The sequence below is a fragment of the Carassius gibelio genome, chromosome B1 (genome assembly GCF_023724105.1).
Source record: "Carassius gibelio isolate Cgi1373 ecotype wild population from Czech Republic chromosome B1, carGib1.2-hapl.c, whole genome shotgun sequence".
Classification (NCBI taxonomy): Eukaryota; Metazoa; Chordata; class Actinopteri; order Cypriniformes; family Cyprinidae; genus Carassius; species Carassius gibelio.
This window is the reverse complement of record NC_068396.1, coordinates 21158371-21175491: the sequence shown is the minus strand read 5'-3', so window position 1 is coordinate 21175491 and position 17121 is coordinate 21158371.

Genomic DNA, 17121 nt, shown 5'->3' with positions numbered 1-17121 from the left:
TTATTTATTTATTTATTTTACGTAAAACAAATGGAATGTAAGATATTAATTTCACAAATTAAAAGATAACACTTTGATGTATAACCTACTTAATTAGAAAGCAGCTGCTATAAATCCTCTTAAGATCCTGCAGCCTCATATGAAGACATCATATTTTTGTGAATTTCTCTGAGACTGTACATTCCACAGTTTCTGGATGTCCTGTACAGAGCACTTTCAGGGCTTTTCAGAGATACCAAATGATTGGATGTTTCACCATGACCACTCCCTCTCCTTGGTCTTCAAAAATGTCTGAAATTAATTTAGTTACACTCTAATGGAAATATAATAATATTATTTAATTATCATTAAAATCACATTTTTTAATTGTGTGTCATAAATCAACATATCAGGAAAATGGTATGGGGTTTCAAATCAAAATATGACTTTCTGTTATGAAACAGGATGTTGATTTCATATTTGTCCTCATATGAGGACATTGGGACTAAAGGCATGTTTATCATGCATTTTGGGAGACAAAACATAACAATTAATAAAACTTTATAATTACAGTTATTGCTGAAGTTGTCAACCTTGATGTGAACAGGCCTTTAAGGTGAATGTGTTCTAAATAAATTCACTGTATAATGTCTACATTTTAAGGATTTGAGGATTTTTTCATTTTATTTTATTTTTTTAGATGCTGGTTACACAAAACTAATTATTCACATACATAGTGAAACGCAAGACATCCAAAAAAATCGAACAAAGCTTGTTAGTTCACAAAACCGTTTTGGCAGCAGGGAGAACTAAGACCTTATTATACTGATAATTCTGGATGTCTCCGCGGCTCACACACGGATGAAGCTTGCTCGGCCTGTTACACCCTAATATGTGTTCCAACACCCCAATGAGACTGTGACAGTCAGCCAGCGATGATGAATATATCTATTCCCTCAACACTGACAAATCCCATTTTCACCATATGGAGTGCAGCCTTCAAATATGTGTCCAGGCACATTCCATTTTCTCGCAATAAGGAGCCACACGATCCTCTGTAATGGGTGTTTTTTGTGGATCATCTTTTTGCGATCGTCATGCAGCGGTGCAAGTCAATGCAAACAGAGGTAAGCTGTAAGTCAAGGTTACTTGATTTTAGTAAGCACATGTATACCTAAAGAATTAAAACAATTCAAACACAGGTTATTTTAACAATATTACAAGCAAAAGTGCTGTTGATCTGGGGTGCATTTCCCAAAAACAAATATGGTTGCAAATTCAGTGGAATTAACAATCATAGTTAGCTAACAATGCTTTTGAGAAACACACTCCTGAATAGGAGCTTGGCCGAACCAACAACTCAGCTGCTGGTATGACATTGCTATAATAAACAGTTCAATAAACTCACATTTGTACACAATATTGTCACCAAATCAGTTTGGTTGAGTTAATGATTAAATGGTTCACTCATGAAGACAACCACTTGTTTTATTTATTAATGAATTTGTGTTATTGAACAAATTGATTTGGTTGAGTGGATGATTAAACTACCGTATTTTTCGGACTATAAGTCGCATCGAATCAGTACAAAAAATATGTGATGACGAGGGGGAAAAAAAACATATAAGTCGCACTGGACTATAAGTCGCATTTATTTAGAACCAAGAACCAAGAGAAAACATTATCGAGAGGGCGCTCTATGTCTTCAGTGTAGACCACACGAGCACTGAGCAGCATAGACCGCCTTCTGGCGGCTGTAGACGGTAATGTTTACTCTTGGTTCATTTCTCTGGGTTCATATTAAATTAATTTTGATAAATAAGTCGCACCTAACCAGCCATGGTCAACTATGAAAAAATACGGGTAACTTATTAAGACTATTAAGTCACTAGTTGCCACCTACTGGCATATTAATGTAACATGGAGAAAAAAAGCACATAAAATCACTACTACTTAAAGGTGTGGTGACATTCACTATTGCTAAATGAAAATTTGTGGGGGAAATTAAGTTATTCCAATAAAAATCTCAAGATCAAAAAAGTTAATTTACCATTTCTAATCACCAGGGTGCCAAATCTTTATAAAGCTAACTGACTTCATAATTGAAAATATTTACATTTTTAGTCTTAATTGGAATATATTTTATAATGTAATTTATGTCTGCAATGGCAAAGGTGAATTTCCATTAGTCCAGATTTCAGTGACACAATCCTGTAGAAATCACTCTAATATGCTGATTGGCTGCTCAAGAAACATTTCTAAGAAACATCTGACATGCACTAACAGTGAAGCTGTGAGTTTAATCACTTAAACAGAAATATAATGTAGCATTTTAAGTTTATATATAAAAAAACCCATCACGGCAACAAGTTTCTGTGCTCCTGAATGTTTCTGTGTGCAGCACGGTCTTCAAACTCTTTGTGAGAGTTAGTGTGTATGTGCTTCTAAATACAGTACAGAATACAGAATGTAATTATATTTACATTTATTCATTTAGCAGACTCTTTTATCCAAAGCAACTTACAATCGGGGAGTACATCAAGCAATTCATTTGCGAGGTAAACATTTGAGAGCTAACAGAGAAAGATGAAAGAAAAGAGAAAAAGATCTGGAAGTTCTGGAAAGTGATTTCGTGCCTCTCTGTGATGGTACCACGAGGCATCACTAACTAGTGGATCTCAGACTTCTGGAGGGGATGTAGATTCATTAGAGTGAGGGGAAGTAGGTGGGTGCTGAGCCTGAGGATGTTCTATAAGCAAACATTAGTGTCTTGAACTTGATGCGTGCTGTAACCGACAGCCAGTGCACAGAGATAAAGAGAGGTGTGACGTGGGCTCTTTTGGGCCTGTTAAAGACCAGTTGTGCCACTGCATTCTGAATCATTTGTAGAGGTTTTACTGTGCTTGATGGAAGTCCATTCAGAAGAGCATTGCAGTAGTCCAGCCTAGAAATGACAAGGGCCTAGACAATAAGTTGTGAAGCATTGAATGTAGTTGGGAAAGTGCCTGTGAGAAGAGATGTGTTGATGATGTGTGTGAGTGGTGGTAAAAGTGTAGGGAAGATTGATCAGAGAAGGTGTGAGTGAATTTGGTCTAGTGGGCATGTTGTAGGATGGCTGGAGAGGAGAAGTTTGGATACCTCAGTTAGGGGACAGAACGAGATGGGGGAGGTTTGAGGCGGGGATGCGGTTGGTTTGGGTTTTTGTGTGTGTGGATTTGACAGTATAAACAAAAGAGCAGATACAGATGAAAGCCAAGACTGATACTCAGGTCAGACAGATCTTTTGATTTGAGCCAATTTTCTCTGGACTGATGCTCAAGAAGAACATCGGATAACCAGGGGTTAGAAGGGGTATCTCGTGCTGGCTTGGAGGACAGAGGACAAATATCATCTTGACACATTTTAAAGGTGGAGCATAAAGTGTCAGTTTCTGCTTTAACGTCCAGAGATGAGAAGTGGGTAGGAGAGAGAAGAGAGGAAGACACTACAGAGGAAAGATAGGAGGGTGAAAGGGAGCGCAGGTTTTGTCTAAAGTTAACATGTATAGGGGTTGGTGGCACACAGTTAGGTAGATGTAGGTTAAATGTAATATAGAAATGGTCAGAGATGTGTAGGGGTTTTACCAAAATGTTGTCTGCAGTACAATTGCGTGTGCAAATTGTAGAGTGAGTTGAGTATTTCCAAGTGTCAAAAATGAGCAGACCAGTGCCACCACCTAGTGCCTAACCTGACAAGGGTTGTGAGAGAAGGAGACGTTGTTAGACAGAGCAGCCTTTGGTGAAATTTTTCTGGGAAAATCCATGTCTCATTCCAGCCCATGAAGCTGAGTGTAGATTGAAAAGAAAAAGCAGAAATGAAATCAGCTTTGTTGACAGCTGACTGACAATTACAGAGACCCACAGAAAAAGAAAGAGGTGCAGTAGAAGATGCCCAGATAGGTTAACAAGATTGCATTGCCTTCTGCGAGTGATGTTAGAGCATTGTTGCCAGACAACCGGAATGTATTGAAAACACATGATAGAGATGGAAGGGAGAGGACAGAAAGGAGTGTGCAAAGGTAAAAAGGAGAGTACTTAAAGAGATATTCCACCCTAAAATGAACATTTTGTCATTAATCATTTACCCAATGTCGTTCCAAACCCGTAAAAGCTTCGTTCGTTTTCAGAACACAATGTACTATATTTTAGATGAAAACCGGGAGGCTTATGATTGTCCCATAGACTGCCAAGTAAGTTACACTGTCAAAGTCCAGATAATTAGGAAAGTCATACAAAAGTATTAAGCAAACACTCATGTGCTTCCGCCTGCTCTGCCGACAGATCACTTCTGATTAAACAGACTGGAATTATCTGTGCATTGCAAGGTTTTAATGCACACCTTCCATCCAATCACAATAAAGTATTCAGGCAGACCATGATATAAATATGAATTAACGAACACCAGATGTGTGCACCGTAGATAAATTGTAGAAGTGAACAGTAGCCACTGCACACAGATTTAAAATAGGCTGTTCTACAAAGCAATCACACAGCAAACCAAAGGCCTCGTCCTATTTCCACTTCTGTCAAAATTTCTGTGAGTATGTGTGAGTCTTTTAAGGCAGGGTCACAGAATGTGACCAGCACACTTTCAACACTTGCTCAACCACCCCTCAATCCAGCCGTGTTTGCATTGGTGCTATCTTTCCCATTGGCAATTCCCATTTCGGTAAGGTAACAGTGATCTTCTCCATTCTGCTGAAATAACCCAGATGCTGATCGCCTCTTTCATTTGCTCTCGGCTGTCTCCCACTGTGGACTTGCTTATTGCAGAAACGAATAATAGCGTGAGCACTGATTATTTTTGCTCAAACGATATTGCTTTTTTATTGGGTTGACCTTATAAGAGCAGAAAATGTAAGGCAATTTCTATCAACAGCACAATTTCAGCAACTTCAGATTGGTTATTGATGCCTTTAGAACACTTTTCTTTCAAGCTCTCAGAGAAAACATACCAGCACTCACGTGGAAAATGAAGCATTAACAGTCATCATGAATTTATAATCATTGCAAATCATTTTTATTTTGTGAAAGCAAATTTTAGCAAGGATGCAAGCTGTAGCAGACCACATGGGAATTATAAAAAAAGTAAAAAAAAAAAATCTTATTTTTATTTTCTTGATTAGTTTAATTGTCCCAAAAAATCCAAAATTATATATGATATGATATATGATTTAATTTTATGATTTAAAATATAAAATGTAACTTTGGGGGTTGAATAATTTTGAACATGATTGATTAGAGCAATTTTTCCATCAACTTCACATTCTGAGAATCACTCAGATTTGTATTGATAAACTTTATCAGAATGTCTTACAGTTTAAGTGGTTGAATAGTTTTGACTGTGTGTGTGTGTGTGTGTGTGTGTTTTCCTGGTATTCCCTACACCAAATATCCCCACAAGTATAATAATACCTGTAAATATGGGGATTGTGGGGACATTTATTTATTTTTTGTCCCCATGAGGAAAACAGTTTATAAATCATACAGAATTAGTTACGTGTGGATGTGTCTTACCAGTTTCATATTTAAATTTTTTTAAGGAAACTACCTCTCTATCAATGGTTTATGATATCAATAAAATTAATACAGAAGTCAATAGATACACCTTATATTTATTGTTTGGTTACTTTATTTTAAGGTGTTAAGGTTATTTTAAAGTTACATGTACTTACAATTATAATAACATGCACACAATGCATAATTAAATGCGAGTAACCCATAAACCAAATCTTAACCCTTCTAACCCGTACATATATTTAATTAATATTACACAGTACTTAAATATATAATTAAACTGTAGCAAGGACACCGTAAAATAAAATGTAATCAAGTGTTCATTGTTATTTTTTCAGTACATAGTATTTAAAGACATCTAATATAAACTGGGATCCAATATTCCAACTTGCATTGCTATGAAAAGAGAGCGACGTGATATAGTATATTGCCAATGACAGTGGCAAAATATACATTTAAGCAATTATGAATCAGAAATATTCAAATCTGGTATCCCAGAGGGTCAACATGTATACAATGGGTTTATATCATAAGCTATGCTTTAGTATAATATGAAGACTTTTAGCTTCGCCAGCATCTCAGCACATGCCCCACCTCTCTCTCTCTTTCTCTCTTTCACACACACACACACACACACTCTCTCTCTCTCTCTCATCCTGTCTTCTTCTGCGCTCCCTGCCCAATCTGTAATTACACTTTGTGAAACACATTCTTTTTAATTGTTAGCGTGAAGTGGAGCTTCAAAGGTCAGAGAGCAGTGTTTCTGATTACAGTGGGACTCACTTGTGTCTATGTGTGAGTGTGTTTGTGTGTAGAGGTGGGGACTTCCTCTATTGCCTGTGATTAATAGCTGCAGTACTGTGCTTTTGACCTTGAGAGCTCCGTCATTACAGGTGGTGGCTTACAGGGTGGGAGAGAGAACAGATGGGACGTATTACCTCTGAATATCCACAGGGAATATTGCACGGGCCCGTGAAATCAAAGTTTGGAATACGCAGAAGGGAATTTGATCAAACTGACACATACTAGGACAGATTTGGATTTCACTGTAATGTACTATTCATTGTGTTCTTTCGTGCGAACAACGTACATCTCTGTGCTTTGTTATACAGCTTAACCACAGGTAGAAAAAAGGGTAGACCTAAATAGAATACTGTAATCATTGTGTTTTCACAATTAGTTAATCATGTCAGTCATAACAATACAATACATCTAATATTTGTTTTTCAATGATTTGTTCGGTACCACTTTAGTATAGGGTCCAATTCACACTAACAACTAGTTGCTTATTAGCATGTCTATTATTAACATATTGACTGTTTATTAGTGCTTATAAAGCACTTATAATGCATGACATCCATAATCCTACCCAATACCCTAAACTTAACTTAATTAATAAACAGCAAATAAGGGGTTAATTGAGGCAAAAGTCATAGTTAATGGTTAGTTAATAGTAAGAATTGGACCCTAAAATAAAGTGGTTACCATTTGTTCAGCTATAGATGACAGTTTTATGATTTTTTAATGCTTAATTTTCAATCTGTAGATATGAATATATATATATATATATATATATATATATATATAAAACTACCCGAAACTGTGTGATTGGCATTGATATTTTCAATAATATATTGAATATTAAATATATTGATGATAATAATAATAATAATAATAAATTGAGCAGCAAATCATAAAATTAGACTAGATGAAGGCTAGATTAATGATGCTTAAAAATTCAGCTTTGCCATAAAGGAAATACAATACATTTTTAAACATATTCTTAATAAATAAATTGTAATGTCTTTTAAATAAATTAATAAATAAATACAAATTATTTCAAAAACATTAAAATCTTACTGCCACAACCTCTTGAACAGTAGAGTATATAGGTATATAGGTCATATATTTATGAAGACCCTTTTATACTGTGAAAAAAAAAATTGACGTATTAGTATATATTAGTATATGTATTATTATATTAGTATTGTATTTTCTTTGTGGTAATAATTCAACAAGAAAGAAACATAGGTCACACACTATTTTAAGGTCCAATTCTTGCTATTAACAAACCTTTAACTATGATTTTGCCTCAATAAACTCCCAATTTGCTGCTTATAATTAGTTAGTAAGGAAGTTGTGGAAGGTATTGGGTAAGGATTAGGGATTTAGAATATTTTCATGGAGAATGTGCTTTAAGAAGTAATAATAAACAACCAATATGTTAACAAAAGGCATGCTAATAAGCAACTATAGTGAGAATTGGTCCCTACACTGAAGTATTACTGAAAATATATGATCATGTGCTTCTAAGTTAATTACTTAAATCTGTAAAAAAAAATAAAAAAAAAATAAAAATAAAAACAGGATGTGTATAATGCACATTTTGACAATCTTGTTTAATTCAGATGATAATGTTTACTGTAATCATCATAGCTGTTTATTTACCACCTCACTGCTCCCAAAGATATGTTTAACCTTCAGATCAGTTGCAGCCTCAACAAAGTCACACATTTAGCTGCACAGTCTCTTATCCAGGTTTTATGCAGAGACTTGCTGGCCCTGCATTCCTCTCCCATCTCCTGCACTGCAAACTCCATTTGAAATGCAAATCAAAGCCTGGTTATTATGGAGAGTAACCCAGCCTCCTTCTGCTCTGTCTGCTGAACGCTTATGTTTGTGTATGCTCGAGCACAAAGACATGCGTGCTCACACACACCGACTCATCTGTTCTCCAGTGCTCTGAGGATGGAGCAGGATTTATGGGAACACGTCTATATTAACGCCAGAGTGCCAGTCATACATCAATCCAGATATCTCTTTACCAACACACCGCAATTTTACATTAAATACGGTAATTTATCACAAAGCATGAAATGTGAATAAGCATAGATCAAAAAAGCTGGTTTATGGTGGATCTAATGATAAAGAAATTGATGACCTAAAAATTCTAATATATTGAAAATGCATTCAGATGTAAATGAGTTTGTTTCTTCATCACAACAAATGTAGCATTACATCACTTGCTCAATCCTCTGTGGTGAATGGGTGCCGTCAAACTGTGAGTTCAAACTGCTGATAAAGACATTACAATAATAATCCACAAGAGAAAAGTTGTGTGTTTGTCAGAATCAAATCCATCAAGATGTTTACACTTCAAACTGTTGCTTCCACAAAACATAGAAGTCCTCTATCTATAATAAAGCTTTCTCCAGTGAAAAAGTGGAACCAGGAGAGAAATATGCAGAGATCAAGCACGGTTTACAAACAGTTGAATGAACTATTCGTTTAAATTAAAGATGAAAGTGATATTTCTCAGCATAGTTGGCTTGTTGAGTGCTCAGTTAGAATTTTTGTTAAGCAATTCTCATGGCAAGAGGTGAGTTTTGTAATTATGCTTCACAGTATATTTTTTTTTATCAATTAAATGCAGCCTTAACGAATGTAAGCAACCCATTTCAAAAACATAAAAAAATCTTTGCATTTTCTTCCTACATGAACAAACTGCTGAATTTTGGTCTGACATGTACAGTAATTAAGGCTGATAGCTGTAATAAACAATTGCTTATCTGGGATTTATTTACAGTTAGGCTTAAATAAATGTCCCCAGCATAAATGAACTGTAAAGAGTGGGTCTAAGTGGAAATATATACTGCAGGGAATATCTAGGTGGAGCTCCGTGACCTTCTCTTCTGAATCTCGTTTAGCACAACGCAGCGCTCTCTCAGCCTAAACAAATGCTGTCAGACCCTGACAGATCTCATCTGGGACGTAATTGAAAACAGTCTTACCACAAAAGGGGCCATATTGATTAAATTCAGAGCTCCTTCTGTCACCTGTCATTCAGCTACAAACATATCTGAGCAGGGATTTGTTGATGACATTAATGGATAAATTCAGTACATTTAGATTTGTCAGAAGGCTGAAAGAAGCATGACGACGATATATTGCTGAGGCAAAAACTGGCTATGTATGCAATCGTTGCAAGACTTTGATGAAAATGAATGGTGAAACCATGAAATTTAGTGTCTATCAAATTAAAACCTCAGCCCAAAAATGTGTCATGAGAAAATGAAGAAGTATGAATTTCATACAAACATCCAGAGTTATCTGCATACTTCTATTTGTTTCAACCTGAAAATCGTATTTGTTACTACAGTACCTAAAAAAGTGAATTCCTAGGGACAGTTGACGGTAGCCATTGACTTCCATAGTATACCATCAATGGGTACCGTCAGCTCTGGATACCAACATTCTTCAAATTCGTCTTTGGTGCTCAGCAGAAGAAAGAAACTCATACAGGTTTGAGTTTAATGATAACAGATTTGATACCAGAATGATGCCATTTTGTAATTTTGGGGTGAACTATCCCTTTAAGTTCTTAAGTATCCAGCAGATATACACAGACAGCTGAAGGAGATGTTCACAGTGTAACTAATGAGAGTACTTCCTGCTTGAATGGTTAGATGTTTGATCTACCAATACCCTGAAGCTGGAGATGTTCAGATGTGTGCCCTCCACTCACCTAATTTCAATCCCAATGCACAAAATTTCTCCCATAATCCCTTAGCAGCCTGTTATAATTTTCAGTCATACATATGCATGTGAAATATTAGTGCTCAAAAAATGTGATTAAAATTGTTAATTTGTGGAGAGAGGCACTTAAGTGATCACAACCTCATCAGGAATGTAGAAAAATATAATGTTTTATTCAGCCTTAGGCTAATAGCGTTTACCTAACAAATGCAAAAAAATGAGAATAATCTGGAAAAGATATTAGCAAAGTGGCAACAAAAAGCCTTTTCGTGTTTGTTGTGGCATCTGTTCTCAATGCTTGTCTGGGATTTATGAGTACTGACATAATGCATTAGTTAATTTGACAGAGATGTAACTATGTAACCGTGTTATTTTCTTGTTATATTCTTAATAATGCTCTTGGCAAGCAGCCAAACCTGAAAGCATCACAGTGGTGTCTCAAGAGTTTTACTGTTTTTTCATTATTTGCTAAGACAATTCCAAAACAATATCTCTGTAACATGTTTCTCAAATTAAGCATAAACTTACACACTCACTTTCACAACTGGCATTACAAAACCATAAAATACAACACAGTAAACACTTTATTAAAAGTCCATTGAAAACAATATGATCATATCATTCTGAGGATTATTTAGCCATAATTACCAGTACTCTGTCCTGCTTATTACTTGCCAAATACATAAATGGCGTGCATGGTCATGAAATAGCCTATTGGTAAGAAATGGAATTGTTTTAGAATTTTACCAGCATATTATCTTGAAGCTTCCACTTTCTAAAATAATATAACATACATGATTAAGAAGCATTTCTAGATTATCTAGGGTAGATCTAAGTAGTTTTGAAATCAGAAAGTCACATATGATTTTTAAAATATTCTGCAAATAGTATTGATTTTGTTGTCAGAGCAGTTGAGAAAAAATAAAAACACCAGTTTATTGTTAGTTCATGTTAGTTCACAAGTCTATTAAATAACATTAACAGATAAAACTTTTGATTTTCATAATGACTAACTAAATGATGTATTTTTTTTTTATTAGCTAATGTAGTAAAGTCTTGCTAACAAATGAAACCTTATTGTAAAGTGTTACCAAATATACCATTATGTTTTAAGACTAACTATAGGAAATGGAATTAATTTTATCTGAGAATTGTAGTATGTATTTGACCTCTGACATGGAGTGATACACACCTGAAGAAATGTAAGTCTGCTAATAAAAATTCATAGCATGTGTCTCTTGTTGTTCCTCCCCCCTCATTATATATATATATATATATATATATATATATATATATATATATATATATATATATATATATATATATATATAAACAAAGCCCAGGTGGGGCAAGATACTATCCCTCTGAGGCTAGCTTCCTTGCATTTCCATTATCAAAACTGCTTATTAGTACAATATCCCTAATCTGAATTCTCACACAAAGGGTAAACAACCATTGGAGCAGTCGGTATGACTTATGCCCCAAAGCTTACCAAAGATCTTTTAAAAACTCTTTCTTCATTCTTTCACCATAAACTATCTTGATAGAGTAAATTAATTCACACATTTAAATTCAAAAATGCAAAGCACAGATAGTTTATTATTTTATTTTTTTAAGCTGGCAACAAAATAAAATGTCTGCCTCTCCATTACTTCAGCTCCTCTGACAACACTGAATTGTGAAGTTATTAAAGTTATTAAAATCTACAAGTTCTAAAAAAATAAGAGTAAAGATTTAATTACATTTTTCACAGTTTAAAAAAAACAACAACTCAGTACACAGTAGTCAATGTCAAATTGACTTAAATTATGCTTTGTTTTTGGAGATTAACATGTGGTTACTTTGAATTGAATGAAAAATATTGTTTTGTTCCAATGAGAGTGAAAGATAGTGAGAGAGAGAGAGTATTTCCATTAGTGGAGGCAAAAATATATTTTTTTGAAAGATCCCTCTGCCTTAGCTCCAGAAATGTAACTGATTATACCAGAAGGTCACTTACCTGCTCTGTCATTAGCCATTCATCTGTAACCAGTGTTGCCTGTTCTCTAATAAAGCAATGGGTTTGTAGAAGCCAATCTTGGACCAGATGTCTTCTGCCTGATCTAGTGGTTGGACACCTGTCAAATATGTTCAAGCAAAGGGTAAAGATTGAAAAGCTAATTGCTTGTGAACTTTATGAACTCTTGTGAGTTCTGAACTCTTAGCAAATAGTCTAGCCAAACCATGCTAACAAATGAAATTCTTGACACCTTAAACAAACAAAAAAAGCACCACAGAGCAAGTATTTACTATATTTAGGGAAATAAATGTCATTAAATGTAAAGCAACAACTATTTTCTTCGGTATTGTGGATATAGGTACAGTGAAACAAAAAGAGAAGAATAGGTGAAACAATCACAATAAGATCAATAACATGCATTAAGAAAACATAGTAAACCTTAAAATGTAGTACAGTTTGAAAGCACATGTTTTGTGAATACTCACAACACATAAATAAAAAAAATGCGCTGCAAGTAGCACAGACCACAACGGTGAACCCCAACAATGCTTTCAAAAAAATAACCATTGCTTTAATGGTTCCCCGAAGGGAACGAGACGCTGCGTCTCAAAGCCATTCTTCCAGAAACCCTGCCAGAGTTCGCTTCACTCCTAGAATGACGCCTATGACGTCACGCCCATTCATGAGACTGATTTCACATATTATTCAGAGCTGGTCACGCTGAAGGGCGATACCATAGTGTTTCGGACGCAGCATCTCGTTCCCTTCGGGGAACCATGGTTATATACGTAACATAGGACGTTTTTCTTGGGGTCAAATTGACCCCACACATTATGTATGTTGCAATCCTTGATAACAAAACGGACTGTTATGTGTTCCTCACTGATGTTTTGATTGTGATGATGTTCTGTTTAAAAATAAAATCCTTCTAAATGTTTGAAATTGTGCTTGTTTTTCCTGGGGTCAAATTGACCCCAAACATAACTCACGTTACTATTCTTGATAAAATAAATATTTCTTTTCTTTTCAAATGTTATAGATTACAAAAATCTACACTTAGAAATATTATAAAACAAATAAAACACCAAATATATATATATACTTTTCAAATTTAAGGTCAATCAGTTGGATTTTATGGTGATTTGTAAATGTGTCCATAGTCATGCAATGGCTATTCTGGATTTATAAGGGGTGGGGAGGGGGTGGTGGGTGGATGGTCAAAATGACCCCAGTGGGTAACAAATGGTATCAGATTTTAGGGTAACGGGGGGTTAAATAATTTTTTTAGTGTAGCAAAACCATGGTTAATTTGTGGTTAGCAAGATTTAACTGTAGTGACTATTTTTTTAATTAATTAATTAATTAATTAATTAATTAATATCTAATTAAAACTAGCCAGCTTACATAACATTTCACAGTTACAGTCATTGAGTATTGGATTTAATTTATGACAGTTTTGTATATCCATGGCTCATTCGTTCCTTCCAGCAGCATATCGTGACAAAAGACCTGACCAAGACAGATAATTCTGCGTATTTTCCCCTCTATTTGTTTTCCGTTTTCTGTTCATTTTTTTTTTGTTTTTGCAGTGTTTCCTTCCACGTTGATTCCCCTTGCTACAAAATTCACCTCCCTTGCCCGCAGGGACCTTTACCTGTTGGAGTATGTGGTTGAGTTCACCCAGCTTGCCATTTTAATGACGTTCGATTAAGCTGCGCTGAACTGTTCTGAACTGTTGAATGTTCTGGATGGGGACAAATTACTATCGTACCGTCTACCTCCCAGTCACCTCTGGACTGAGCTGGAGAGAAACCATTATCCACTCTGGAGAGCGTCTATCCCCGATCCAGAGCACAGTCAGACCCAGAGCCAAGCCTACCATCTCCCCGCTGCACGGCGTGAAGCCCGAGCCTGTCACGATCGGCGAGCCATCGTCAAGGAGTGTGAAAGAGCTGAGGATTGCCATGGAGCCAGAGACTCTTGGTTTGTCAGACCAGGTGCGAGAGAGAGCTACAATCCCTGAGTTGATGGAGAAAGCCGTGGACAGTGAGTGTGTCCCGGCAGTCCACTAGCTCCTCCAGGCTCCCACCTCCCTCCAGCTCCACCTCAGTCCTTTGTTGCTCCTGCTCTACCACGGCTTCTCGGATCCATGCCTCTGTGTCAGTTGTCGATACCATCTGCTCCGCCTCGGTCCTCCGGATCCTCCCCATTGGCCTAGTTCATTGGCTCTCCATCTCTGCCTCAGACTACTACTGTTTCCATATTAAGTGAAAACAGTAGTTCATTGGCTCTCCATCTCTGCCTCAGGCTACTACTGTTTGCATATTAAGTGAAAGTGAAGTGACATTCAGCCAAGTATGGTGACCCATACTCAGAATTTGTGCTCTGCATTTAACCCATCCTAAATGCACACACACAGAGCAGTGAACACACACACACACACTGTGAGCACACACCCGGAGCAGTGTGCAGCCATTTATGCTGCGGCGCCCGGGAAGCAGTTGGGGGTTCGATGCCTTGCTCAAGGGCACCTAAGTCGTGGTATTGAAGGTGGAGAGAGAGCTGTTCGTGCACTATCCCCACCCACAATTCCGTCCGGCCCGAGACTAGAACTCACAACCCTTCGATTGGGAGTCCAACCCTCTAACCATTAGGCCACGACTTCCCTTATGGCTATGGTCTGGGACCCACTGGGCACCGCATGCTCCAAGTCGCTCCAATTTTCTCCCTGGCTCCTCCCTCCGTCTAGTCCACCCTGGTTCATCATGTTGTCTCCCTGGCTCCTTCTTCTGCCTATTCCCCCATGGTTCCCTGAACTCTCTACTCCGCCATGGCTTCCCAAGTTCCTTGATCCGCCTTAGAGGTCTTCCTTGTCTTCGTCCTGCACCAGCCTCAAGGCACCCACCCCCCTCCCCAGTGAAGTTGTTACAGTGCGGGGCATGTAATGTCAGGATTACGGACTGTTTTATGATGTGTTTTCCCTCCATGTGTGCTCGTAACACAGTTTCTCCTGCGTTTCCTGCCCACATATGGTTTTCCTGTTCCTGGTCACGTTTGTCTAATTAGCACCTGTGTTCCTCGTTATTTTCTTCTTTTGTCTATTATTTAAGTCCTAGTCCTAGCAGTCTGTCTCTGTCGGGTCTACCAATTGTGTGCATGTGTCACGCAATTGCACAGAGTGTAAGCCCTAGCCCACCGATGACAGAGAGCCCGAGCCCATCACGACCAATGAGCCATCGCCAAGGAGTGCGACAGAGCTCAGGATTGCCATGGAGCCAGAGTCTCTCGCATTGTCAGACCAGGTGCAAGAGATAACTACAATAACTTAGGCAAGGGACAATGAAGACAGTGAGAGTGCGGTGAGAAGCTCCGCCCCCCTACACCGAGGGTGAGCTAATTATGGACCAGGGACTGTGCAACTCTGGAGGAGAGAGGGTTCTGGTTTCCATGTCCAGCTCAGATAGGGCACTCATTCCTAAGATTAGTCCAGAGAAAGTTCCTGTTCCCATGCCTTGCCAAGAGAAAGCTCCTGTTCCCACATCCAGCCCTGAGATGGCTCCTGGTCCCAAGTTAAGCCCAGAGGCTCACAAATGCCTGCCCACCCACCCTCTTCTGCCTCCTCCACCGCTGTCATCTGGCAGTCCCTCTGCTTGCCCTTAGCCCACCATCAATACATTGCGAGCTCCATGGGTCAGCCATCCTCCATCATCACAGTGGCTGCAGAATCCCTGCCTCGGCCCATTGACCCGTCGGGCTCCACTATGGCTGTCATCTCTGCCTTGGGATACTCTGCTAACATTGGTCGGACCCCTGGAGTCGTCAGCCCTTCTTCCTCCCTCCATCGGCTCCATCTTGGGTCCACATTATGGCTATGGCCAGGATTCCACTTGGCACCACATGCTCCAAGTCCCACCTACCGTCTCCCTGGCTCCTCCCTCCGTCTGGTCCGCTCTGGTTCCTCATGTTGTCGCCCTGGCTCCTTCCTTTGCCTATTCCACAATTACTCACTGAACTCTCTACTCCACCATGGCTTCCCGAGTTCCCTGACCCACCTTGGAGGCCTACAGTAAATTCCAAGTGTGGATTTGCCCTGTGTGTTGGATTTAATAAATGGCAGTTTCATTTATCCATGGCTCCTTCATTCCACTTTCAGAATAAGTATAGTAATAAGCAAGACCATGTTCATCACTTGTTGGTGTTCCATTAAACATTTCCACTGTGGTCTGTGTATATTTGTAGTGCGTTTTCTGTATTTGTTTGTGCTGCGAGTATTTGCAGCGCTTTTCTGTTTTTGCAGCACATTCTGTATTTATTTGTGTTGTGAGTATTTGCAGGGCGTTTTTGTTTTGTGCTGTGAGTATTTGCAGCATTTCTGTATAAGTTTGTGTTGTAAGTATTTGCAGCGCTTTTCTTTTTGCAGCTTGTTTCTGTATTTGTTTGTGTTGTGAGTATTTGCAGCTCTTCTGTATTTGTGTTTGTTGTGAGGATTTGCAACGCATTTCTGTTTTTTTGTTTTGTATTTGTAGTGTGGCTTGTTTGTTTATTTGTTTGTGTTGTGAGTTGCAGCACTTTTTCTGTTTTTGCAGCACATTTTGTATTTGTTTGTGTTGTGAGTCTTTGCAATTTTTTTTATTTGTTTGTGTAGTATTTACAGTTTCTGCGTTTGTGTTGTAAGTATTTTCTGTTTTTGTAGTGTGTTTCTGTAACGAATCTGGACTCTGTGGTTCCCCCTGATTATTGATTGATTTTTTTTTTTTTTTTTTTACATTTGAGGCACGTTGAGCCCTCTCAGCCACCGTAGTTTTAACATTAGCTGTTTTTCAATTAAGTAAGCTATTTTCTGTGAATGTGCCAGAGTTCTGATTCATTAGACACTACAGGAAGAATAATCTGAAGAACAATAAGATGAAGTATAATTTGAAGAAGTGCAAATAAAAGCAAAACTATTTTCAATACAAACCAGTGTATTTATCATTATGATACTAAATTAAAATAAGATGGTAACGAATACCAGTTTGCAATAAAAATCAGCATAACAGACTGTTTTTGTCC